This window comes from Gobio gobio (genome assembly GCF_949357685.1).
Source record: "Gobio gobio genome assembly, chromosome: 15".
Classification (NCBI taxonomy): Eukaryota; Metazoa; Chordata; class Actinopteri; order Cypriniformes; family Gobionidae; genus Gobio; species Gobio gobio.
The window spans coordinates 51,101,822-51,128,421 of NC_137108.1; the positions used below are offsets into that span (position 1 = coordinate 51,101,822).

Below are 26,600 nucleotides of genomic sequence, written 5' to 3' on the forward strand. Positions count from 1 at the left end.
GCTCGTGGGAGGCTGGAGCGGGCTCGTGGAAGCCTGGAGCGGGCTCGTGGGAGGCTGGAGCGGGCTCGTGGGAGGCTGGAGCGGGCTCGTGGGAGGCTGGAGCGGGCTCGTGGGAGGCTGGAGCGGGCTCGTGGGAGGCTGGAGCGGGCTCGTTGAAGGCTGGAGCGGGCTCGTTGAAGGCTGGAGCGGGCTCGTGGGAGGCTGGAGCGGGCTCGTGGGAGGCTGGAGCGGGCTCGTGGAAGCCTGGAGCGGGCTCGTGGGAGGCTGGAGCGGGCTCGTGGGAGGCTGGAGCGGGCTCGTGGGAGGCTGGAGCGGGCTCGTGGGAGGCTGGAGCGGTGTCCAGGAAGTCCAGGGCTGCCGGAGCGGAGTCCAGGAGGACTGGAGCCATCTCTGGACTGGGTACCATGACGGGACGAGACTCTAGACTGGCTGCCATGATGGGACAAGACTCTGGACTGGCAGCCATGATGGGACGAGATTCTGGACTGGCGGCCATATTATATAATTCTCCTCTGCTATCCCCACAGTGTAAGATGAGCCACTTATTTGAAGGGCATAGTCCAGGTTTTTCTACCAGTGACCCTCGAGGACCATCACGGGTGAGTATGGGTTGGTAGTGGTCATTGAGTCCGTAGCAATAAAAGTCAATGAGGGCAAAGTCTGGGAAGTCTGTGAGGTAGGCAAAATCCAAAAAGTCTTTGGTGTGGTCCTCGAGGGAATGGTTGCCTTGTCGGAGCCGAATTAAACTAATTGCTGGATCCATAGTTGGTCAGGTCTTCTGTCACGCAGGGTCAACTCAAAACCAAAAGGGAGAGCTGAATCCAAATGCAAATTTGTTTAATAACAAAATAAACATCACAAAACCACAGAGATCAGAGAACCAAGGAACAGATAACAGAATGAGTCACACCAAACGTACATCCATGTAGGACAAGACCTGACAAAGAACATAGGAAACACAAGGGTTTAAATACACAGGGGCAAACAAGCTCAACAAATTAACAAGTCACACCTGGGGAGACTAATCAATATGAAAAACTACAAAGAACTACAAAACATGGCACAAAACAGGAAATAACAAAAGAGTCTTCACAAGACACTGTCTTGAAGACAGGGAAACACAGGCTGGAATCATGACAGTGTGTGTGTGTGTGTGTGTGTGTGTAGCCTGCCGTTAGCATTTTATATCTCATGATCCGTCATTTTATTTTGCAACGTACAGTTATAGCCAAAAAAATAAACAAGTAATGAAACTTCACTTTGCCCTCAGCCTAAACGATTTGCCAGGGAACAAATTATAGATCCATGAGAGCAAATATGGGCCCATGGGCGTAGATTACGCAGGATCTGAACACCATGGAGTGCTAACACTCTCGTGCAACACTCCAATTCATACTCGAAGCCATAGGGCGCTCTCTCAAAGAAAAAACTAAACTGATTCGTAGAAGTAAAACCCTGTCACGTTCCAAAGGCATTCAGCGCTGTAGCAGGTGCTGAATAAAAATAATCGCTGACTGATGAAACGTGACAACAAACACGATTGCGACAATAGCCTATATGGTTTGTGTTTTTCCAGCCATCTCAAGGTATTTATTGACAATAAAGAATATGAATAATGCAGTGCTAACTGACAGCCTTTTTAATGTTTAGTATCTTCTGCTTGCCAAGGCTGCATTTATTTAATAAAAAATACAGTTAAAACATTAATATTGCGAAATATATTCACATATATATTCACAGATGTTTTAATTTGTAATGATATAGTAAAGTGTAATTTATTCCTGTGATCAAAGCTGAATTTTCAGCATCATTACTCCAGTCTTCAGTATCACATGATCCTTCTGAAATCATTCTAATATGATAATTTGATGAAAAGGAAACATTTAGGATTATAATCATTGTTGAAAACAGCTGTGGATTTCATTTTTCAAGATTTTTTAATGAATAGAAAGTTAAATGAACAGCATTTATTTGCATTGAATAAAGCATGGATAAATCTTTTGTTATATTATAAATGCCACTTGATCAATTTAAAGCATGTTTGATGAGTATTAATTTCTCTCTTTTTTATCTTACCACAAATGTTTGAATACTTTCATGATTTCCCCTCAAATTAAGCAGCACAACTGTTTTCAACATTGATAATAATCATAAATGTTTCTTGAGCATCAAATGAACATATTAGAATGATTTCTGAAAGATCATGTGACACTGAAGAGAAGACTGGAGTAATTATGATAAATTCAGCTTTGATCACAGGAATAAATATATATATTTTTATTTTTTACTATATATTCACACAGCTGCTTTACATTGGGATAATATTTCACTGTAGGCAATTACTTTTTTACTGCATTTTTTATTAAATAAATGCAGCCTTGGTGAGCAGAAGACTTCTTTCAAAAACATTTAACAATTGTAATGTTTCCAAACTTTTGATAGGTACTGTATATTTTCTGCCTTATTCAGTGATATTTTTTTTTACAAAGCATAAAATCCATGGGGACTTAATGCACAAGTGTTTGTAGTACATAAACCAATCATAAAATTGGCATAACATATAGGGAAAACATTATAGATATTAGTGGTTATTGTTCAGCAGTGTTTTTGATATCTTACTGAATTAAAAGCAAGAGACGAGATCAATTAAATCTGTCAATTAGACAAAGGTCAGAAAAAAACTGGTATTACACCTGACATTTCTGTCCCCCTCACTTCTGAAAAGATGGCTACGCCCCTGTATGGGCCGTTAAATCTCCACAAGTCTGGAGACGCCACAGAGACATCAGAGCCAGCGGCAGACGTCAGTAGGACTAGCCAAGGAACGTCTACTCTCGCCGGTAAACAAGCGCGGAACGCCGCTGACTCACTGGAGCTCACAACTCCGAAAACACCAGATAAAATGTTAAAATAGGCACTCTTCTTATAAATAAACCACAGATTTGAGCTTTAAACAACTACATTACCGACTGAAAAAGTCTTAAAACTACGTTTTGTCACACATTAACAGTAGATTTTAACACAAAAAGACGTGTAAACACAGCCCATGTCAGTCATTTCTCAACGAAACGAGCCGCTGGCAGAAGCTCCTCCTATGAGGCGAATTCGAAATACATTTATAACACTAATTCTTTACTCTATTTTTTTCCTCTTTTTGAAAGTTGTGAAATCACTATTGTGGAATTTTTCTTTTGCTATTTGAGCAAATGGGCACACAAAAAATATATAATTAATGTATTCTCTCATTCACCGCTATAAAATTTAACCCAACTATGACGACTTCCGCTCTGAGAAACCCGAAAATGTGAAAAGGGTAGGAGAAAATACTAAATATAAAAATTACTTCTTTGTCTCCCACAAAGAACTAATTTTACATCCTTCCATCCACATGTTTTTATTTAACTTTTAAACATCCAGTGTGTGTGTGTGTGTGTGTATTCTTCGTTTACAGTAGCACTACTGCTTTTACGTAAACAGTAAAATACTGCGAATTCCCATATACAGTAAGTTACTGTAAATTTAATTAAAAATACCCACAATGCAGTGCATATTAAAGTAGCTAACCGTAAATAATATAAATGGTATTTTACTGGGCTTTTTTTGCGGTAAGTAACTGTAAAATTGCGGTAAAGTCTAACAGTGTATTAGAAAGATTGAAAACTAATGAGAATTCAGTCCTCCTTTTGAGGAATTTCTTCAAAGATATCTGATCCACTCCCCCAAAACCAGGTGGGGGTGTTGAAAATATTTACAACCTTTTGATCTAGTTGAAGTATTTAAGGCTGGATAATCTAACTCTCAGGGGGGAATATTCTGTAGTCAGAACCCCCATGTAGTGCTGGATCAGTGTTTTTGAGTGCCGTTGACGGTCAACGTTTTTGCGTTCCTCAATAAACTTTACTGTTCCGAAAACGGTTTGATTTGAAAAAATACCGGTTAATAACGTTATTTTAATTTAGCCTATACTTTAAACAAACATGTATAAATAGACTTATTTTTCACTCAATAATAATATAGCATGGTAATTCAACTTGAATATTTATTTCAAAACATTTTTAAAACCACAACAGAAATACATGCATTAATTACAAAGCATAAACAGCGGGACCTGTTTTAATGGAGCGTTAGACAATCTAAAGTGGCCTCTTATGCCTAATTCTTTTCAGAAGAGTGATAACATTCTTTGTACATAACTTTTTTTCAACACGACTTGTTTTAAAAATTGCATGAATAAAGAATAAATAAACTGGATAAGCATTGCTCTTTTAATGCACCGTCAACTGCTAATTTCAAAGCAAACACTGCATCACATTCAGTCAGTTAATAAAGCTTGATCATTTAATGCAATATAACATACCATTTAATACGAAGCATCAACCGTCTATATAGAAAACATTGACCTGTCCTGTATTGGCAATCTGAAAGACTATAGGAAAAATGTTTGATAGATAGTAGCCTACTTGGATAGGCTTAAACGGAATCCATAAACTAGCCTAAATCAGACTATTTGAGCTTAAAGTCCGTACTGCTTATTTAAACGTTCTAAAAGAATGTCCTCCAATACCTGCGCTTTCATAGTAGACCTCAGCGGGGAAAGAAATGTACTTGAGGCATGAAAATGCGCGCTCTACACTGACTTGCGTATCGGTAAGGCCTGTTCACACCGGGACGATTTTCGCGCGCGTTTATCGCCTCGTGACTAAACAATGGGCGCCAATGTGAGTGTTCACACCGACGCGTAAAACGCCAGCCGTAAAAGCGTCATTTAAAAACGTGGCGCGTTAAAAACTGGTCGACCAATGAGATCAGCGCTTTTGTTCACGTGCCTGGAGCTGCTGAAGTGACATTAAACACGACTGGGTGGCGCTCAAGCACAAAATCTTCTTGCCGAGCACACATTGATACGAAGAAGTAGTAAGTAGAAAAAGAAGAAGAGGAGCTGCTAATGCTGCTTGCCAGTTAGCAAAAAGTGTGTGAATGGTTTTGCCATAGACATAATATATCTGTGGTTTTGGCAAGCACGTAAATACTGTCTCTCCTCTTCTTCTGTGTGACAAGCGAGTGTCAGAAGCGTAAGTGCCGCAGCACCACCTTGTGTACCGCGAGCGCATCTACTGAATGTGCACGTTCACTCAGCGCATCGCCAGTGAAAATCGCTTGGGTGTGAACACACAAGACGCGCCGAAAAACGTCACGAAAAACGCTGGCGATAAGCGCGTGCGATATTCGTCCCGGTGTGTACAGGCCTGTAGATTCATAGATTACATTTCACTCACGCTTGATCCGTCACATCACATGCTGTACAACTCAATTCATGATTGGTCACTGCCAAATTAAAATATTAAAGAGAACGATAAAATAACGTTATTAACCGGTTAATGGTCATTTCAAATTAACGTTTCTGTTCAGAACGATTCAAATTGATTTTGATTTCGTTTTCGTTTTTGTTCCTCTTAAAATTTCGTTCGTGTCCGTGTGTTTTATTTGATTAAGACAGAGATGCAACAGTTTCCGGTTTTCGTTTTCGTTCCTTGAACCGGTTCAGAGCCCTGATGAAACAGCTATTTATTTTGTATATAAAAAGTAGGCTAGCCTATCTACTATAGTAAGATTTAATTAAATTATTTAAAATCAAACTAAATCACAATTATGATTAGGCTATTATTTTTACGATCACTCATTATTATTAGCCTTGCTTCCGCTGACTAAAAGCGACAGATGCCGCCTACTTCTGGTTGTAAAACGGCAGCCGACGTCTGGTTTTAGCAATAATAACCAACTGCAGAACCGCAGAACCCATATACGTCACTCACAACAGTCTGAGAGCAACAGCGCCACGCCACAGTGACGTCACTCACAACAGTCTGAGGACCGGAAGTTAACGAAAACTAAACAATCGGCATGGCGGAAAAAGAGAATACGGTAAACAGTTGTTTTTGTGTTGTTGTTTTAATCTATCAAGTTTATTTGTGTTGTATTTTTTATCCATAGTTGTTGTATTAACACTTTATACAGCACGTGGCTCTAATCTTTTTTTAAACGAGCTTTACGATGTCTCTCGCATCTGTTGATATGGTCTTGCTTTAAGTTACATATTTATTGTTTGTGATTTTACTTTGTTGTTGGCGCTGTATTTTTTTATTTAATTACCTTTTCTGATACTGACCAATGTGTTTTATGTGGATTTCTTTCGAATTTATAGAGGCACATTACGATTTGGAGAGGCTCAGCTTTACTTCATTTTCATCAATGCAAGACATTCTGCAACAGTTTTCACTGCCCAGTGTTTTTAAACTGACCAGATGGCACTAGTTGAATGCACACCTTCAAATTCACTTCAAAAAGCAGCTGTCCATGAAGGTATGAATGTTTTGAGTGGCAAGAAATAGGATTTATTTGTTATCCCTTTAGAATTAGTTGGTTTTCTGCATGATTTGGTCAAATATGTCATCTCATCTTCAAAGTTTCAAGTAGATATATTTATATATAAGCACAATGTGCTTAAGCTAACAAAATACAAACAATATTTCATGTGTCTGAATATGTCCTATTAAAATCAAATCAAATACACAACCAAACATGTGATATGAATTGCCAAATATAGATATTGTTCATTTGGATGACGTTCTGAAAGTTTCTTTTATATTCTGAATTTGCAGTAAGTGGTCATTTTTGCTTGAGAACAATGAAACTTGTCTCTCTTGTACAATTTTTATGGTTACATTATATATAATATTTCTGTTTGATTATGTTGCAGTAAATTGACAAGCAGACTCACCCCAGCACAGGACAATGGAAGCTGATCAAAAACAAGGTTAGTTTTAAAAGGCTCTCATAAAGACATAAGCTACTTATACAGATAGTGTGTTGTTATATCTGTCACATCTTTTCCAGGAATAACTTAATAATGTTCTATTGTTTTAGACTGTTCCACAACAGTTGGTCGGCTCTATTGACTGTGGGATATTTATGTTAATAGTAAGACATTTTTTTAAAAATAAGAGCTTCTCTTCATTAGGATGAAAAACATGAGGGCTTTTCACACTTGAAATAGTAAACCCCGGGTATACAGAATCCTGGGATATCTTGTTTCACACTGATCATCATTTACCTGAGATGAACAATTAATCCTGGGTATTCATACACTGCCGTTCCACACTGTACTGTACTAAGCCATAGGATAACATCCTTATTTGCAGTGTCACTGATTGGACGAACACTGCACACAATATGTTTACATAAATGCTCAAGCTTTGCATGTCCTCGTATTACAAGTTTATCCTGAATGGACATTTCAGACTATAAAATAATTAAAATGGTCTCTTCTTCACTGCAATTGCTGCGTTTTCTGTCAGCATTTGACGTTTTTCCTCTCCAACGGTGAATTTATTATTTATATAGAATGCACAGTGTTTCAGTGACTGTCCAAAGCACGTCAATATAAAAGTGTGAAATGTTACTTTACCCGGGGTTAAAAGTGTGTTTAGAACGACGATAAGCACAGTGTGAAAGCTTGCCTTTGATTTCTGTATACATTTTGAACTGAAAATTGTTAATTAATTTGATTTGTGACAGGGTATGATTTGTCACAAATATAGACATGAGGAAAATTGAATTTCAAAACTTTTTTACAAACTATTATACATGCTACATCCTTCAACACACGAGATTGTTAAAAAACTTCCAACATTTCATCCCATTTTTTGTACCCTTCTCTCATGAAGGAGCCACGGATCACAGAAGACCTCTGCACTGCAGGCGAACTACCAAACGTTTTCAGAGGTTTCGTGGAGGAGCCGTGCTTTCTGAAATTGAAAGAGGAAGACCAGGAAAAAGCCCTTCAACTTTCACAGGCTGAAATGGTTGACCAACAACTTGCCAAAGAGCCTTTAGTATTTTTTAAGTGTTTGGACTAAAGGAGTCTCAGAATTAATTGTATATTTATGGAGATTTAATTTGATTTAATTTGTCATGTACCTGCTGTGCAATAACTTTGAACCTAGTTCAATATATTCTCTTTGGTCTGATTGTGTATTTTTTTAAAGCAAACCCCAGCTAGTATATGATGCCTTTGGGGAAGTAAATAATTTGTGTGTTGTTTTAGGATTTGATTAATCTGAATCTGCTTGAATTATGCATTCCAGTGTAGAATTGTGTAATGTGTTTTATGTACTATGAAAAAAGGTTCATTCTGAAATGCTTGAGTAAAAAATATTTTGTCATATAAATAAATGTTCAAATGCTCAATCTTTGTTTTCATTTTTAGTGTTTTAAGCTTTATGTTCAATTGATCTAATATAATCTTTAAAGACATAATATAAATAGAAACTTTTTACTTTAAAAATCCTTAACAAAACGTTGCAATGGGGTTTATATATATATATATATATATATATATATATATATATATATATATATATATATATATATATATATATATATATATAAAATTACATTTTATATATATATATATTAATTTACATTACATATATAACTTGCGTTATATATATATTCAATGTGTAATGTGTGTATTTTTATGATTTAACTATGTACTATTAATGAAAAGTGAGTATATCTATCTATCTATCTATCTATCTATCTATCTATCTATCTATCTATCTATCTATCTATCTATCTATCTATCTATCTATCTATCTATCTATCTATCTATCTATCTATCTATATCTCTCTACAATTAGAACGTATTAATAAAATACTTGACATTATTAACATGGTTTGAAACTTGGGTTTGAAACGCTCCAATGTATGATTGCTCCATGAGCATTGAGCAATGTATACGAAGATAAATCAGCTCCGCCCACTTCCGGCATGAGACCGTGGTGTGGTGCTGTTGCTCTCAGACGGTTGTGAGTGACGTCACTGTGGCGTGGTGCTGTTGCTCTCAGACTGTTGTGAGTGACGTATATGGTTCTGCGGTTCTGCAGTTGGTCGTGTCTCGGTTTTAGTGGCAGGTACTGTCGGCCTCATCGGCCGCAACTGCCAGCTGCCGATTTTTCGCTGCATCCCTTCTCAAATAATTCCAGTAGGCCACATTTCTGACAGTTCGGGGTAGACTATAAAAAACTCCCGGGATAAGAACAGGTCTTTTGTAATATCAACTCACGTTTACATACAGGCTACATTATGAAACTTCTATTTTATCCCCCAAATAACTGTAATCAAACAAGTATTAAAACTTACAGTCCTGTGCAGTAAGAAGAGAGTTTAGCAGTATTTGAAGCATGATTTCTCCTTCCTGGACGTTTGTTGGTTGTGTCGTGTAATCCCACAGGAGAGTCCAGTCTGTGGTAAAGCTCTCCGTGTCGTTCAGCTGCTGTATATTTGCCTCTGGACGCGATTAACAGCCTTTAATGCTCATTCTGAAGATCGTCGCCACAGCTGTTCGTAGTGCTTCCGCATTTAACACTTTACTTTCGTTTTCGTCTTCTTTGTGGGTTTACCTGCGGGTTGTGAAGCAGCTAAACAGGTTCATATCGCCATCTACTGCAAAGGAGTGACATACTCAACATATTTCCAAGTGTTTAATACCACTTAACCTAATGATTTCAGCAGAGTATTGATCATTTCTCCTGTTTCTGGACTAATCTCTAAGATGCTGGATATTGTAAATGCCTGGAATCATGAGATTCGTATTTATTTCCTACATTAAATTCGGTTTTATTCATAATATCAATAGTCCACATGTTCTACAGTTTCTGCTTCCATACATTCATCACATAAACCTGCATTATGCTTCATGGTCCACATCATGATCCATAAGCCTTATATTATTAAATAATGCATCATATAACATGTCCATATATGAGCCTCATTGTTTCTTAATGTTTTCAGCAGGATATTCTCTCATATGCTAAATTACAGCAGGCTAGTGAGCAAGCAATAGCCGTCATTTCACCGTCTAGGTTAACTATAGACCTGATATAGTCCGGCTATGAGTAGCCCACTTTTAGCCAAAATAACCTTGAATTTGGTTACATGTAATTTTTTCCCAAATAACTTGTGAGCTGTATGATATTTCATCATGTAAGCAAAGTCAACCGTGATTACAAGGTGTTTGGTTTCATTTCTTTAACATGTTTATGTGTAGGCTGTACGTAGCCACGATTTAGCTCCTATACAGACCGGCTATTTGTAGCCCAGTTTTAGTCAAAAGACAAAACTGATTAATTGTAGTTTTTGGCAATGTAGCGCATGGTATGGTTGATATCCCATCATGTTCGCAATGTCAATAATATCTGCAAGATGTGTCATTTCATGACATGGTCTGTCTGTAGCCACGATTTAACTCTGATTTGGACGGGCTACGTGTTGTCTGCTTTTAGCCCACCCATTTGTAAACATTTGAATTAGTATTAGCTTTGCTGTCCCGCATAACATTCACTTAAATTGTAAGACAGGCAAATAATATCATAGATATAAATGTTCTCTCTTCCATTTTAAGTTAAATTAAAAAAATGCAAAAATGGGGGGTTTACACAAGAGAAGGAGAACAACAACGGGCAACAGCAAACGTTACAGGACATTCTTTGGCCTTGTAAGTATCAGTGTTTTCATTTTGATGTGTTCATTGTGTACATTATTATCATGTGTAGGAACCGTGATATTTTAGCTAGTAATTGTAGAATAAGCCATGTCGTGGTTAGCTTAACATGCTACATGTACCTGTAGGTATACCTCCAAGGGGATAAACATGAAACCTAGTATAATTTGTTATGAAAGCCACAAATATACTTTTACTCTATGGATCATTATATGAAAATATGTGTTTTTGACTTGGCAAGGCAAATTTGTACAGCACATTTGAACAAGCCAAAAGTGCTTTACATAAAACATAAAATCAACATTGGGTAATGTAAAAATACAATATAAGAAGACATTTAAAAACACTTTAAAATAGTTCAATAGAAAATAAAAACATGATAAAAGAGTAAACGTTACAGTGCAGTGGAAGAAATGTATCAACGTTATTCCTTTCCAGTTAATAAAGGGCAGCGGCAAACAGTAAAGTCTTTAACCTTTATTTTAAATAATTAAGAGTTGCCGCAGAACTGCAGTTTTCTGTGAGTTTGTTCCAGATAAATTGTGCAAAAAAAAAAAAAAACTGAATTCTGCTTCTCCGTGTTTAGTTTTGACTCTGGGGACAGAAAGCAGACCTGTTCCAGACGACCTGAGAGGGTTAGGATCAGAAGATCAGAAATGTACTTTGACCTTTAACCATTCAATGCTTTAAAAACCAGCAATAGTATTTTAAAATCAATTCTTTGACAGACAGGAAGCCAGTGTAAAAACCTCAGAACTAGAGTGACGTGATCCACTTTCTTGGATTTAAAGACACTAGGTTGATTGAAAATTATCCAGCAATCAGTCAACAAAGCACAACAATAAATACACAGAACACTTTCATGCACAGCACATTGCACACACACAGGGATAAAATCAGCTTTCCCAATTGTCTATTTCGTTGTGTTAATGCAACTTGGTGGCTAAAACATGTTTTAAACCCAAAAATGAAAATTCTGTCATTTACTCACCCTCAAGTTGTTTCTTTTGTCTGTTGAACACAAAATATATTTTGAAGAATGTGGGTAATCAAACAGTTTATGACTTCCATCGTATTTATTTTCCTACTCTGAAAGTCAATGGCTATCAAATGTCTGGTTACCAACATTCTTCAAAATATATATATATATATATATATATATATATATATATATATATATATATATATATATATATATATATATATATATATATATATATATATATATATATATATATATATATATATATATATTTTTTTTTTGTGTGTGTTCAACAGAAGAAAGAAACCATACAGGTTTGAAACAACTTGGGGTGAGTAAATGATGGCTCTCTCTTTAAACATGCGACACACATGTATCTTAACTCCCAGCTTTGCATCCAAGCAAAAGAGAATGACCTCGTCACAATTACTGTAAATAAAGTAAAACATTATGTCAACAACGCTTTTCTTGTGCAATATTTTGTTTCTTATTTGGCAGATCCCGTGATGACCGACTTCCCAGCGGCAACAGAGTTTGGGTTAAGGAATGCAATAAAGCCAACAATGATGTTTTATAAACCAACAAAAGGGTTAACTTTATATTTTGTCATTCTTTATATTTTTTCTATAATATTACGTTGTTGATATTCCATATTTCTTATCCTAATTTTATATTTAATTATATTTTTAACATTTTATTTGGTAATTTTTATGTTGTGATCTTTTTGTATTATCTTATGTTGTCTATGTTGTTTATGTTCTTTTTCTAAATAAAACTTTATATTTAATTTGGATGGATTGTTGTTTATGAAAACCTGTTATATTTGAGTGAAAAGAATCCTTTAGCCATGTTGTTGTCTATTAGTTGTATATGTACTAGTAGTCATTCGTTAGCCGTCTAATTGATGACTAGTCTATTCTTGGGCTATGATTACGTCTATTAGATTTTCACTGACAGCCCAAATTCAGCCTTGTTTTAGCCTAGACGTCTGGGCTGTGTTTTGACGGCCATTAGACGCAAAATTGCTTGCTGGGTGAGGACACTAGTTTTACCGGCACACTGGTGACGAGATAAATGTGGACGCCTTCCTGAGTTCAAGTATTTGTTTGTATGAGAGTGCTTGTTGGAGCGATTATATCGAAGTGTAATCTGTGTTTGTGACACTAGAGGGCATACAAGTATTTAGAGTATGTTTAAGTCAGGTGATGATGAGTTACAGGTGCGCATGTGTTACGTGCAATCATTTGACCAGCCGTTTGTTTAGAATTAAATATATGATTTGTTAGTTGTAAGAAATGCATAAAGTTTGAAGTATTGATTTAATCGTTGTTTGTAATGTCAAATGGACAATAAATGGATTGGCATATCGAAATGTATTCCGAATGTATGGAGATTAACTTTATTTACTCAAAGCAAAGGCACGCGTCAGAAACAGACTTCTAAAGCTCATGTGCGTCCACGAGTTTAGTCAAAGTTTGACCGGTGGAGCCTTTTGTATCGACAGCAACGACTGAAGCGGGTCGAATTGGACGACCACAGGAAAAGTCAGCGGATGCTCGTTCACAACCGTTTCCTTTTGAAGAAGTCATTGCAGATTCTTTGTGGACTACAAAACCGCATGTGCGAGGAGAAAGGAACACAGCGCACATGCCAAAGTCTTCAGCGTATCTGGAACTGAGGTATGACAGCGCTTTCACTAGATCTTGAGTTAAATGGCCATATATAAACAGTGCACACAAACAAAGACTAATCCAATGTGCATTGGTGGTAAAATGTTTGTGAAATGAAGAACTGCTAACAAAACTTGAAATGCTTGAGTTTGCCTATGTTTACAGTGTTTAAGTTAATGTTTAAAGCAAAAGTCATGACTGTAGTAGGCTACTTCTGGAAAAAAAATGTTCAACAAAATTTGACAATTTGACCAAAAGAAAGTCTCTAAAGGATCATCCATGAAGCACCTTCGTGATAATCCTCAGTGTGTGTGTGTGTGCTTTTCCAGTTCCTCGAGGTCACCATGACTATCCTAAAGAAAAGAATAATGTGTATTTACAATACAACATTAATTGGTAGTTTCAGATTGTTTTATAGCCTAGTGGGAAAAATAAAATGCATTTATATAACAAAATGATAGAGAATGTTTTGAAATATCAAGAAACTGCACCTTTATTTAATTAATAAAATAAATGTTAGTTTGTTTAATTTCTGTTTTATATGGGTGAAATTGATTTCCTGCCATTATTAAGTGGATTATTGAGCTTTGCAGCGATGTCAAAGTACTATTCGGATGGTCATTGTTTCACATGTGGACGTCTGTAAAAATAAAATTGGCACTTCAGTGTCAACTCCTGTATTCGGGTGGCGATTTTTAAATAAAGTTTTATATGCTAATATATGTAATATCCTATTTATTATTTAAATCCCCTGCTTAAAATAATGCTATAGTTGCAATGGTTTTCTATAGGCTATACATTTTATCTCAAAATGATGCTAAAAATTAACTCAATGTATATTGGAAATTAACATTTATTAATACGTTTAATAAATTAACATTATAAGTTTAATGAATAATAATTAAACAATAAACATGAAATTGCTTAATCAAAAGGTGAACACTTATTAATATTATTGTTGCCTCTAGTAATTGTGTCTGGTTTTTAATTTTTAGTTTTGGTTTCATTTTAAGCCAGCCATACAGTAATTTTTAAACAATTTAAAACCAGGATTAAAAACCACTGCATATATTGTGTGTGATGTATTCCTGCTAATGCCTGATGAGATTATCAGCGCTGTCAGAAGCCGCGTTTCCATTACAGATTTGCGCAAAACTTTTGCAATATTTTCTAAAAGTCGATAAAAAATATTGCGAAATGACGACGTTTCCATTAACTGATGTTATGCGACAAAAAAAAAAATTTTCCTCTCGTGATAAGTCATTCCAAAAATTATGCCATATATGTTGTTAGGTTTATGTAGCCTATATCCCAGCCGCCGCACGCCATTATTATTAATGGTAGGAGACGTGTGTGTGTGTGTGTGTTATCCAAGCACTGATGGCAAGGAAAGCACCTTATACTTGAGTGCCACATGAGGTGTGTGTGGGCTCTTATCTGCTTCAAGCTCTTGATAAATTATGGCGTTTTATATTCTATTGTCTTTTACATTTACATTTATGCATTTGGCAGACGCTTTTATCCAAAGCGACTTACAGTGCCCTTATTACAGGGACAATCCCCCTGGAGCAACATGGAGTAAAGTGCCTTGCTCAAGGACACACTGGTGGTGACCGCTGGTATCGAACCAGCAACCTTCTGCGTATCAGTTCCATGGTTTAACCCACCGGACCACCATCTCGTGTTCTTTTATGAGTTTAATAAAGAACTCTGTCTCGTCTTCTGTCCAAACACACCATCATCTGTAAAGAATGATCCACTATTACGAACGCCAGGTTTTTGTGACGCATTGCCACACACAGAGACCAGCGAAATGTTTGAATTTGATGGTGCTTGGGCTACTCAGTTTTTTTTACCACTTCGTTATTTTGGCTTGGAATTTCGTTTGTTGGAAATATAAACTGAATTTAGAAATGCTTTTGAAATTAAAACTTTGCGTTTAATAAACAAAATATATTTTTGTAATGAAGACAGCGTTTGGAGTGGAGTGCAAAATAATCCGTTCCCTGAATCCACGGCCTTTGCTGTTATTGAGTGAACACAAATAAAAGTAGACAGTTTACTGTTTATTATAATCTTGATCTGGTATGGCTAGTAGCCTATTGTGAGTTTCCGCTGAATAAGGAATGAGGAATAAGGAAACAATCCATCAGAAGCGCTGACTTCGTCAGACAGAGGGTTAAAGAAAACGTAGCCTAACTATGAAACTAAATAGGCTATGTTTAAATATTATATTTTTTTAATTTCATATGTTGATTATGAAAAGTGAGCAGCATGAGTAAGGCGCATAATCAGATGCGCATATGTCCAGGACATGGATTTTGAACACTTCATTGAATTTTGTTTTCTAGAAAGTCTTTATTTAAAATAAATTGTTTTGTAAAAATTGCATTTTAATTTTGATCAATGTTTTTGATCTTTATTGCCATATATGGGTGCTTTTGCGAAATTGACGCGTTTCCATTGGGCGTATTTTCGCTCAATTTGAAGGGTAATTGAAACGATGGTGTAGAGAGGTACACCATTAAACACTGAATCAACTTCTGTGTATTTCCACAGCAATGGTCCGTAAAAAGTACATGTAACAAAAAAGTAGATTCCCATGGTCGATACACACAAGCTTTTATATTTAAACTGACTGAGAAAATGTATTTTAATGCACACAAATCATCCAAAATGCAGAAATTATGCCAGGTTCACCTTTTTTTCGTAAAGCCAATTTGTCAAAAATAATTAAGTATGAAATTATAATTTTTTTACTTCCAATAATTGATCTAACACGATGCACCATACCCTGCTTGCACCACAACTGTTCACACTGGAAAGACAAAAACAATAGTATTAGCCTACAAGTATCGGTATACTATAAAAATGGTTAGGCTAACTTTTTCAACTTTAATTATAAAAGTTCTACGATCTCATAGAACATTATTTTAAACCATTTAAATGCTTGTTTGTACACAGTCAGTGTGTGATCTCATAGAACGTTATTTTAAACCATTTAAATGCTTGTTTGTACACAGTCAGTGTGTGATCTCATTGAACATTATTTTAAACCATTTAAATGCTTGTTTTGTACACAGTCAGTGTGCGGTCTCATAGAACATTATTTAAATCAATTTAAATGCATGTTTTGTACAGTCAGTGTGCGATCTGATAGAACATTATTTAAATCAATTTAAATGCTTGTTCTATACACACAGTCAGTTTGCGATCTAGTAGAACATTATTTAAATCAATTTAAATGCTTGTTCTATACACACAGTCAGTTTGCGATCTAGTAGAACATTATTTAAATCAATTTAAATGCTCTGTCTCCTCCTTGAACTGCCACCTTAACGTGGTGGAGGGGTTTGAGTACCCAAATGAACCTAGGAGCTATGTTGTCCGGGGCTATATGCCCCTGGTAGGGTCTCCCAAGGCAAACAGGTCCTAGGGGACGGGTCAGACTAAGAGCAGTTCAAAAAACCCTTATGATGACCAAAAAAAAGGAGGACCGTGACGTCGCCTGGTACGGCGCAGCCGGGGCCCCACCCTGGAGCCAGGCCTGGGATTGGGGCTCGTATGCGAGCGCCTGGTGGCCGGGCCTTCCCCCACGGGGTCCAGCCAGGCTCAGCCCAAAGGAGCGACGTGGGGACACCTTTCCATGGGCCCACCACTCACAGGAGGGACCGTAAGGGGCTGGTGCAGAGAAGATCGGGCAGCAGTCGAAGGCAGGAGCCTAGACAACCCGATCCCTGGACACGGAAACTGGCTCTTGGGACATGGAATGTCACCTCACTGTTGCATGTTTTGTACAGTCAGTGTGCGATCTGATAGAACATTATTTAAATAAATTTAAATGCTTGTTCTATACACACAGTCAGTTTGCGATCTCATAGAACATTATTTAAATCAATTTAAATGATTGTTCTATACACACAGTCAGTGTACGATCTCATAGAACATTATTTTAAACCATGGGCGTCGGAAGCAAAAAAAATGTGGGTGGGTCCTCAGAATTTTTTTTACTGGAGTAGATGCCAATTACATTAAGTACAAATATACCGCTTTACTTGGTAAACGTATAGGTCGGAAAGACAAAATTACGTAAATCAATCGATATTTCATTGAGAGCGACAGTAGTGTAGGGGTAAAACGCACGGCATCTAGTTTTGACACAAATCGACCCGCGGTTCGAGTCCGGCTTTCGCCGAAATCAATCTTCTCCGTTTTCCCATCACATATCAAATCGGAAAGGCATTTATTTTCAATACAAATTAAGAAAATATTAGAAATGTGGAAATAAAGCGTCTAATATGTGTTTAATAATAAGTGTTTATCGATTAGGGCTAGGTAAACAGACATGTGCTGAATGTTAAGAGACGATAAAAGTGAGTGGGTCCAATATCATTGATCGTAAAAAGTGGGTGGGTCTTGTCCCACCTACATACAATGGTTCCGACGCCCATGTTTTAAACCATTTAAATGCTTGTTTTGTACACAGTCAGTGTGCGATCTACTAGAACATTATTTTAAAACGGACCGCGTGCTTTAGAGCTGGCTATGCGCCAGGTTTTTGGATTGTTACGAACACCGTGACTTCCTCGGAGTCGGTAGACGGAGACATTGCCATGAGGACCCGGTTGTTAGATAATCATGTCATTCGTGGGGCGTTCTTCATTCTGAGAGATGGAACGAGAAGAATGTGATGCCTGTGGGCCTATGGAAACGGAAAGTTGTCTCCTTATGCAACATCCATCTGCAGTGATCGCTCGACAGCCGGCTCTGTGCGAAAAAATTTAGTTTGTCCTTATTTTGCTTTTAATTTCGGGCAATATCCACCCTAATCCAGGAGCAGAGCGTGTGCAGCTTTAAACTCTAGTGATGGTCTGTGTTTCTTTCATCTTAACGTCCGTAGGTCTGGTAAATAAAATAGATTTAATAAGAATATGGGCTGAGTCAATGAACTCTGACATCATGGTCCTTTCTGAGACATGGTAAAATAAATCCATTACAAACTCCATGATACACATCGAGGGGTATAATGTTTTTTGATCAGACCCTGTAAAAAAGGTGGTCGAGTTGCAGTTTATGTTAAGTCAAATTTAAACTGCGCCGAATTCTATCAGCAAGCCACATTTCTTTGAACTGTTGGCAATTAAACTACTTTTTTAAAATGGTCCTGACATCACTGTCATTGGATGTTATCGTCCACCGTCTGCATCAAGTGAAGCGATCACTTCACTTACTGATCATGTTCATAACTGGACTAAATCAGAGTTGATCTTACTTGGGGACATAAATTGGGACATCAAAAATGTCCGATCCATATAGGATATCTGTGACTCTCTTTGTTTGGAGCAACTGATACATTCTCCAACAAGGTTAAATCAAAAAGATCCAAACAAATCCTCATTAATTGATGTCATTTTAACCAATGCCTCTCATAGATTTTCTGCATCTGGAGTTTTTTGTAATGATGTAAGTGACCATTATGCCTATAGCATGTGTGAGAAATTGTAAGATTTTAAAAAGTAAACCAGGTATTATTTTGAGACGTCAGTTTTAATGAGCAAGCCTTTTTACAAGATATTTATTATAGTGATTTATATGTGGTTTCATTGAATACTGATGTTGACTTAGCATGGGAGTATAACTTTTTTGCATATGTGATAAACATGCTCCTTTTAAAAAGTTTAGGGTAAGAGGCAGAAATCGTACGTACGTATAATACGCCATAACAACACAGTCTCACTCCCACTCGTCACATATTGACGCTTGGTCAGGACCCCTCGTCGTCACTTTTTTACGTACAGGGTACCCCTTGAAAGGCATTTTTCGACGTTAAGGGTACTGCAGTGATTCCAATGAGACACCTTTGGCGTCATACACAGACGTGTTGGGCATGTGAATGTTATCATGATGTAACTATTTATTGGGTTATAATGTTTCCATTATGACATGTTGGAGTATGATTCTCAATTTAATCAGCCAGCATTATTTTATTTACATTTATTGATTTGTATTTACGCTATTCAGACACGTTTGAAAGTAGCCCAAACCCCGCCCCTTAACCTACCCATTTGCGTTATATGATATAAAACACAGAATATAACAGACAACATGCACACTTTATTGAAAAATGTCAAGTATTCCAACTGTTCCGAGGCCAAACGATTGATTTGTGTGAAGAAAAGACCCAAAAGCGATCTGCGTTTCCCTCCGCACCCCGGCGTCATAGTGAAGACGCTACAGGCACGGCCATACCCCTCGGCGTCAGTCTATAGACGAACTGGGAACTCCATTGCTTTCAATGGGAAACCTTTGCCGGTATTCTATCGGTATGAAATCTCGCTGAAGAAGTCTCATTCAGAATACATCGCGATGTTTGGCATCAGTGCACGTGGGCCACATGTTGGTGAGTAGCCATGAATATTTGATATAAAGTATTTTCTGTCGTTATTGATCAGATTATGTTCAGTCACTGAATTATATCTTTAATTTCCACTCAGGCTTCGCTTTTCTTTGCTTTCTAAATCAACACACCTTGCTAATAGGGCGATTAAACACTGTCACGTGACGTGCTAGACCTTTTAAACAGTTATTCATATTTAATAATAACAACTAGTGTAGTTCCAACGTGGCATTTGTAGTAGAAGCACAATAAAAACAACCTTAGTTGTAATGTGATGATTGTTGTAAATAGACAGTATCCACAACACTTACCATGCTTTTTAATGCCTTTTAATGTAAAATCCAAATATTGTGATGTAAATAGTACTTTGTCCTGTATATAATGTATCTGTTATATATTATGACTTTTTCTCTTTTTTTTTTTTAACCTGAAACGACCAAAAGGGCCTTTCGGACTCAGTCAGCCCATTCTTGTTCATGGAAAAGTAATGGAGAAGACTGAAAGCAGCAACAGCAAATATTTGCAATGGTAAGTATGTGTTGGTTTGAACTCTTTATCAAGCATTTGTTGTTTCTTAAACATATTCTTACAAACCCCATGGCTCAATCAGTGAGAACATGTTCTCAAAGTCTTAATAATTCACAAGATTTAACAAGCTGTCATTCATATGATACTCATACATATTTGTACAAATACTCATACATAATCCTGCAGCTTTTACTCCGACTCCTGCCATTGGCTACAGCCTCAATTCCTGTACATATTTATCATGATTTTTGTAAATCAGTTGCTCCCCTTCTTGGAAAGCAGTCCCAGAAAGAAAAGTTTATATTAGGTCCAATGTATTCTTTAAAATGATTACAAATTGGGCCATTGGGGAGGTCTCTTCACACCTCATGACCTACCTCTGTTTGCAAGAGCAGAAATGCTCACATAACATCAGATATTCAATTATTTTGTCATCAGTTGCACTGCTGATAACGTCCTGTTTGCATGTAAATAATTTACGTGATCAAAAGATCAAGTAAATAATCAACATTTTTAAACAAATTAATATGTGCTACTAAAAATATACTTTTAATAATGGAAATGCACACCTATCAGTGAACTTGTTTCATAAATGTATTTAACATTTAATTATGCAACACTTTTTAAAGAAAGAAACAGTTATGTATGAAATCACAACTTGCATGCAATGTAATGAAATTTCCTTTCTTTCTGTTTTGCAGGATTACTTGCAGATTACTTTTATGAGCCAACCCTCACAAGAGCTACTAGTTAGTTGTAGTGAATCTTGCCGTAATCAGGTAAATAATATTTGTAGTATATCAGTATTTACTCATGAAATGCTCCCCTGAATTGTATGTAAATTCATTTTATTGTAACTGTCTTAATGTATATGTTTCAAAAACAATAGTAATTGCACATAAAGTAAGTGAGACTTTCTTGTTTTACAGCAGAGAAGAAAGACCAGACCCTTATATCGAAGCAAGCTAATCGAATAAGTCCTTTGTTTAGGGTGAGGAAGGAACATGGCCATCTTGTGCCCAAAGACGACAGAAAAGTGCGCAAGTCCATTGGTATGTCTTGTATTGATGTATTGTCTTGCTTTAATATGTAGTACAGAATTTGATGTTGATCTCTCAAAGGACAGCTGTGATCATTCTTTCTATACTCTGATAAAATACACACCATTATTCATGTCTAAATCTTTTTATAACTCCTAAAATGAGCAAATTAGGTTCTGTATCTTGGATTTATCTAAAATGGTAAATATTTGTTTCCCTTTTTGATACAATTATTATTAAAATGATTGCCTTTTAGCCTAAAGGCTGGAACACTTTTGGCCTTCAATTCTTAAAAATGGCACCGTCTGTTTGTCTTAGATAAAAGCAGACATGTATTGAAGGGTTAAAAAAAGCATTTAGTTGGTATAAACTCCAGGTATTTCTCTATTGTTTTGTAGACCATGGGTGGTTCTGTGTAGCTTTGGAAGATAATGAGTTGTGGCATATATTAGGAATCAAATAGTAAATGTTCTTTGAATTATGTGAAATATCTGGTTAGTTTTTTGGCTTGAAACAAGGCTTTATACTCCACAGACTAAAACACATTGCATTTGTGTTTTAAGATGGATAGCAAGAGAAGGCACACACTTCAGAAGATTCTACAGGAAAAGACTAATGTGCAGCCAAGGAGGAATACAAGAGGCAAAAACTCCAGTCTCTGAGAACTATGCATGGCCATGGGTGCTTCATAAGCATGGTAAGTCTTGTGCCTCTGTACCTATTGTATTGCCGTATTTTAACAATTTTACATTGTGCAGGCTATCACAAGTGATGCTCTTGAAACAAGTGACAGAAGAGTATGTTGTCTTAAAAGAAATCTAGCATCACTGGCAAAGGCTAAGAAGAGACCATGCCTTTCTAAAATATATTTTTAAAGATCTGCTGTTTAAAAGGTTGCTGTTGATATGGGTAAAATATTTTTTGTCAGTACTTGGCTAATATAATGTGCTGCAATATTATATACATAATGCTTCAATGTGTATATTATATAATGTACTGACTGCGGCTTTGTAAATTTAAATTAGGAATGGGCAAATCTGGGCCTTTTGAAATGGAGAGTTTACCTCCAAGACTAATCGAGCATGCCTGGAATTTGTAACTAAAGTCTTCAGGTTTACTTATAGATAATTATAGGCAGGTGGGTTTGAGGTTGGAGCTAAATCTGCAGGACAATGGATGCTGAGGCCCAGAGTAGCCAACCACTGCTTAAATCATGCAGAACATATGCTAACCTGACTACATTAAACTTAATTTGAATTGTGTTTTTTCTTTTACTTTTAGACCAGGACTGGAGAATGCCTGACAATGGGATGTTACAACTTCTTCCTCTGGTTGAGAAAAGGCTACACCACATCAGTGACCACATCATCTGTTTATCAGTTATACACTGTAGGGTACAAGTGGGCAAACTGTTTAGAAGAAGAAGAACAGGATAGAACATGAACATGATAGAGGGAAGAGCAAGAAACCAGTCTAGCTGTGATAATGAATCATTATTTTTCAACACAATATCAAATCTGTTTTCTGTATCATAGTTGACTGGATGGGATTCTGTGGCACTCATTTGTGTGGCTTCAGCAGCTGTGAATGGATGAATATGATGTTAATGTATTTTTGAAGACCCATTTTTATTTATCTTGAATCTAATTTTTCTTTATGCTACTTTATCAACTGTATATACTGTATCCTCCAATAAAGAGTTGAGTGATAAAGTATGGTGAATATTGTGTATGGTGTTTTTAAAGTAAATACACATTTTATGAGTTGATTTAGGTTATCAAAGTAATTAACAATATTATTTTACTTGAAACATAAACATTTTTCATCTGGTTATATTATATTTGGTACAACAATGCACCAAAAAGTTGTATTTGCATGCTGTGACAATACGCCAGTTTTCAGTGAAATAAAGGGAAGGATTTCAAACACTTCAAGCTTAACTGACGATGATCCATGTTGATAAATCTGGTACATCTACTACTGCAATAAAAATTAAAGCATGCACATTACAGATGTCAGGTACGTGAAAATACATACAATTTTGGCAATGTCTCTTTTGTTATTTTACTTAATGGTGCATTGTCCTATATTTAATAATAATAGTGAAGTGTAAATCTAAATAGTTTTTGTTTACACTGGAAACTGGATAATGGCAAGTTGTTGTGGGTTCATCCATTATATTTATGGGTGTTTATCCATAAAAGAAAATAAATATTAATAATTATATTACATTTCTTTCAAATATTTCTGTATTTCATCAGATGGTCTCACAATACCCATCAAAACCTAATACAAGCATGATGTTAGAATAGAAAAGAGAAAATACTCTGATATTTAAATGTGACTCAAAGTTTGTTGTCCATGATGAGGAAAATAGATCTGTGTATGTTGTACTGCCCTTCCGCCCTCAGGGACCCAGTAGAGGCCCCTGGAAGGGCAAAAAAAAGCACATTTCAAATGGCTGTTACTCAAAGTCTGGTTAGCGTATCACAGAGAAAATTGGCAGGACAACTGCTTATGCTATGTTTACTAAATAATGTTGGGCACAGTTTTCAGACAGATATGGAAAGCTGGCATAAAGGTTTTCTAAAAGTGCTCACAGTAAAATATCAAATTTCAGCCTGCCCCTCATATATGTCATAAATGTTTACACAATGAACATAATTAGATATCCAGTTGTCCATTAAAGATGTCATTTACTTAACATTTATTGTCTCATTATTAAACGTTTTAAACTACATTACCCATATACCTTTGTCAGTGTATCAATGCAATGGGAAACATGGCGCTGTAGTTCATTGAAGTGTGCAGAAATGCTTAGGGTTAGGGTTGGGATCTCGGTAAAGGAGTAATTTCTCACAACATAGCGACACTTTATAGTTAACTTAACGTATTACTAACGTAACAATAACACCAAAACATACTTTGTAACATGAAACGCCGTTTTATATCGGTTAAAAGATAGTCCAATCACAGCGAGTTCTGCGATAAAGTCCTAGCCAATGACAACGCAGCAGAACAGAGGCGTCACACTTGCTTGTCCATTTATGGAAAATGATGACAGATCTCATCCGGTTCCAACTGAAGGGATATCCTTAAATATTTAATATTTAGGCTGCTAAATATTTATTTCTTCTAATTAATTAATACAACTCACATTTTAAAACAAAAATCTCCTTTGTGTGGTTAAACTGATGCATAAATCTCTCTCTCTCTCTCTCTCTCTCTCTCTCTCTCTCTCTCTCTCTCTCTCTCTCTCTCTCTCTCTCTCTCTCTATATATATATATATATGTGTGTGTGTATATACATATATATATATATATATATGTGTGTATATACATATATATATATATATATATATATATATATATATATATGTGTGTGTGTGTATATATATATATATATATATATGTGTATATATATATATATATGTGTATATATATATATATATATGTGTGTATATATATATATATGTATATATATATATATATATATATATATATATATATATGTGTATATATATATATATGTGTGTGTGTGTATATATATATATATATATATATTAGATCACTTCTTTATCGTTCACCATCTGAACTCTTGGAATTAAAATAAATGTAACAAAAGCATAATGAATGCACACAATTTTGTAAGCATATTCCAATATTTAATGTCAAACAGTTTAAATACAAATGTAGCGGCCAAACTACTGCACAACAGTATAAAATAACCATGCTGCGGTACAAATAAAAGAAATGAGGTTAAACTTTATCTGAAAATATATTGGTTTCTTGCCTTTAAGAAATAAATAGGCAAAAACATTAAGAACATTTTACATTCTCAACTTTAAAACTATATAAACTATATCCTTGTGATTATTGTTCACTTCTATTGTAACTAAATGAAAGGCCAATTCAAATAGTTAATGATTATTATAAATGTTAACCATTTTCAGTAAGAAAATGCTTTAATAAAATACATTCATGTTACATTTACATTAGCAAGGTAGTGATATAATGATACCATATATTTAGTTATGGTGGACATTTACTATAGTGAATACTATCCCACTGTAATAAAAGGTTTAATGAATACATATTGATTTCAAAAGGTGTTCACTCTCACTATCTTCATTTTTTCAAACAAACACTGTTATACAAATGCATATATATATGCAAATATACAAATGCAGATATATACATTGGAATATAGCATCATGAAGTCGATGGCAATAAATATGTCCTTTACTAAAACTCCTGATGAGCACTGATGCTTTTTTGATAAAGGTATAAGCAGACATCAAGTACAGTTTATGAATATTGGTTCTGCATACATCGAAGAGATCATGAGGAGGAGTGGTACTCCACGTGAAGACTTAGAGAAACTGTGACATAGCAAAGGGTGCGCCTCACTGGACATATCCTACGCATGCCCAAACAACAACACCCCAAAACAGTTATGAAGTGGACACCACCAGGAAGACGCAGGAGACAGGGAAGACCAAGGAAGACATGAGACAGATGTTTCGTGAAGACCTGAAGAATGCAGTTGTTCCATGAGAAGATGTGAAGAACGTGGCCACAGATCGAATATGTTGGAGGACACATGTTGCCCAGTGTGCCCAGGACAGGACATGATGATGATGTTGTTGTTGTCCCTTTACATAACTGTAGGATTTCCTTCTGTAAAAAGTGTTGCATAATTAAATGTTAAATACATTTATGTAACAAGTTCACTGATAGGTGTGCATTTCCATTATTAAAAGTATATTTTTAATAGCACATATGAATTTGTTTAAAAATGTTGATTATTCACTTAATCTTTTGATCACGTAAATTATTTACATGCAAACAGGACGTTATCAGCAGTGCAACTGATGACAAAATAATTGAATATCTGATGTTATGTGAGCATTTCCGCTCTTGCAAACAGAGGTAGGTCATGAGGTGTGAAGAGACCTCCCCAATGGCCCAATTTGTAATCATTTTAAAGAATACATTGGACCTAATATAAACTTTTCTTTCTGGGACTGCTTTCCAAGAAGGGGAGCAACTGATTTACAAAAATCATGATAAATATGTACAGGAATTGAGGCTGTAGCCAATGGCAGGAGTCGGAGTAAAAGCTGCAGGATTATGTATGAGTATTTGTACAAATATGTATGAGTATCATATGAATTTGACAGTTTGTTAAATCTTGTGAATTATTAAGACTTTGAGAACATGTTCTCACTGATTGAGCCATGGGGTTTGTAAGAATATGTTTAAGAAATAACAAATGCTTGATAAAGAGTTCAAACCAACACATACTTACCATTGCAAATATTTGCTGTTGCTGCTTTCAGTCTTCTCCATTACTTTTCCATGAACAAGAATGGGCTGACTGAGTCCGAAAGGCCCTTTTGGTCGTTTCAGGTTAAAAAAA

The 26,600-nt window shown here is 36.0% G+C and overlaps 1 long non-coding RNA gene across 1 annotated transcript; it reads left to right on the top strand.

Moving 5' to 3' along the window:
* The first annotated feature begins 5,876 nt into the window (after window positions 1-5,876).
* LOC307138212 lies at window positions 5,877-7,932 on the top strand. Its single transcript, XR_013818004.1, has 4 exons — window positions 5,877-5,922; window positions 6,203-6,360; window positions 6,758-6,814; window positions 7,725-7,932. It is a non-coding gene; the product is annotated as an uncharacterized lncRNA (long non-coding RNA).
* The last annotated feature ends 18,668 nt before the right edge of the window (window positions 7,933-26,600 follow it).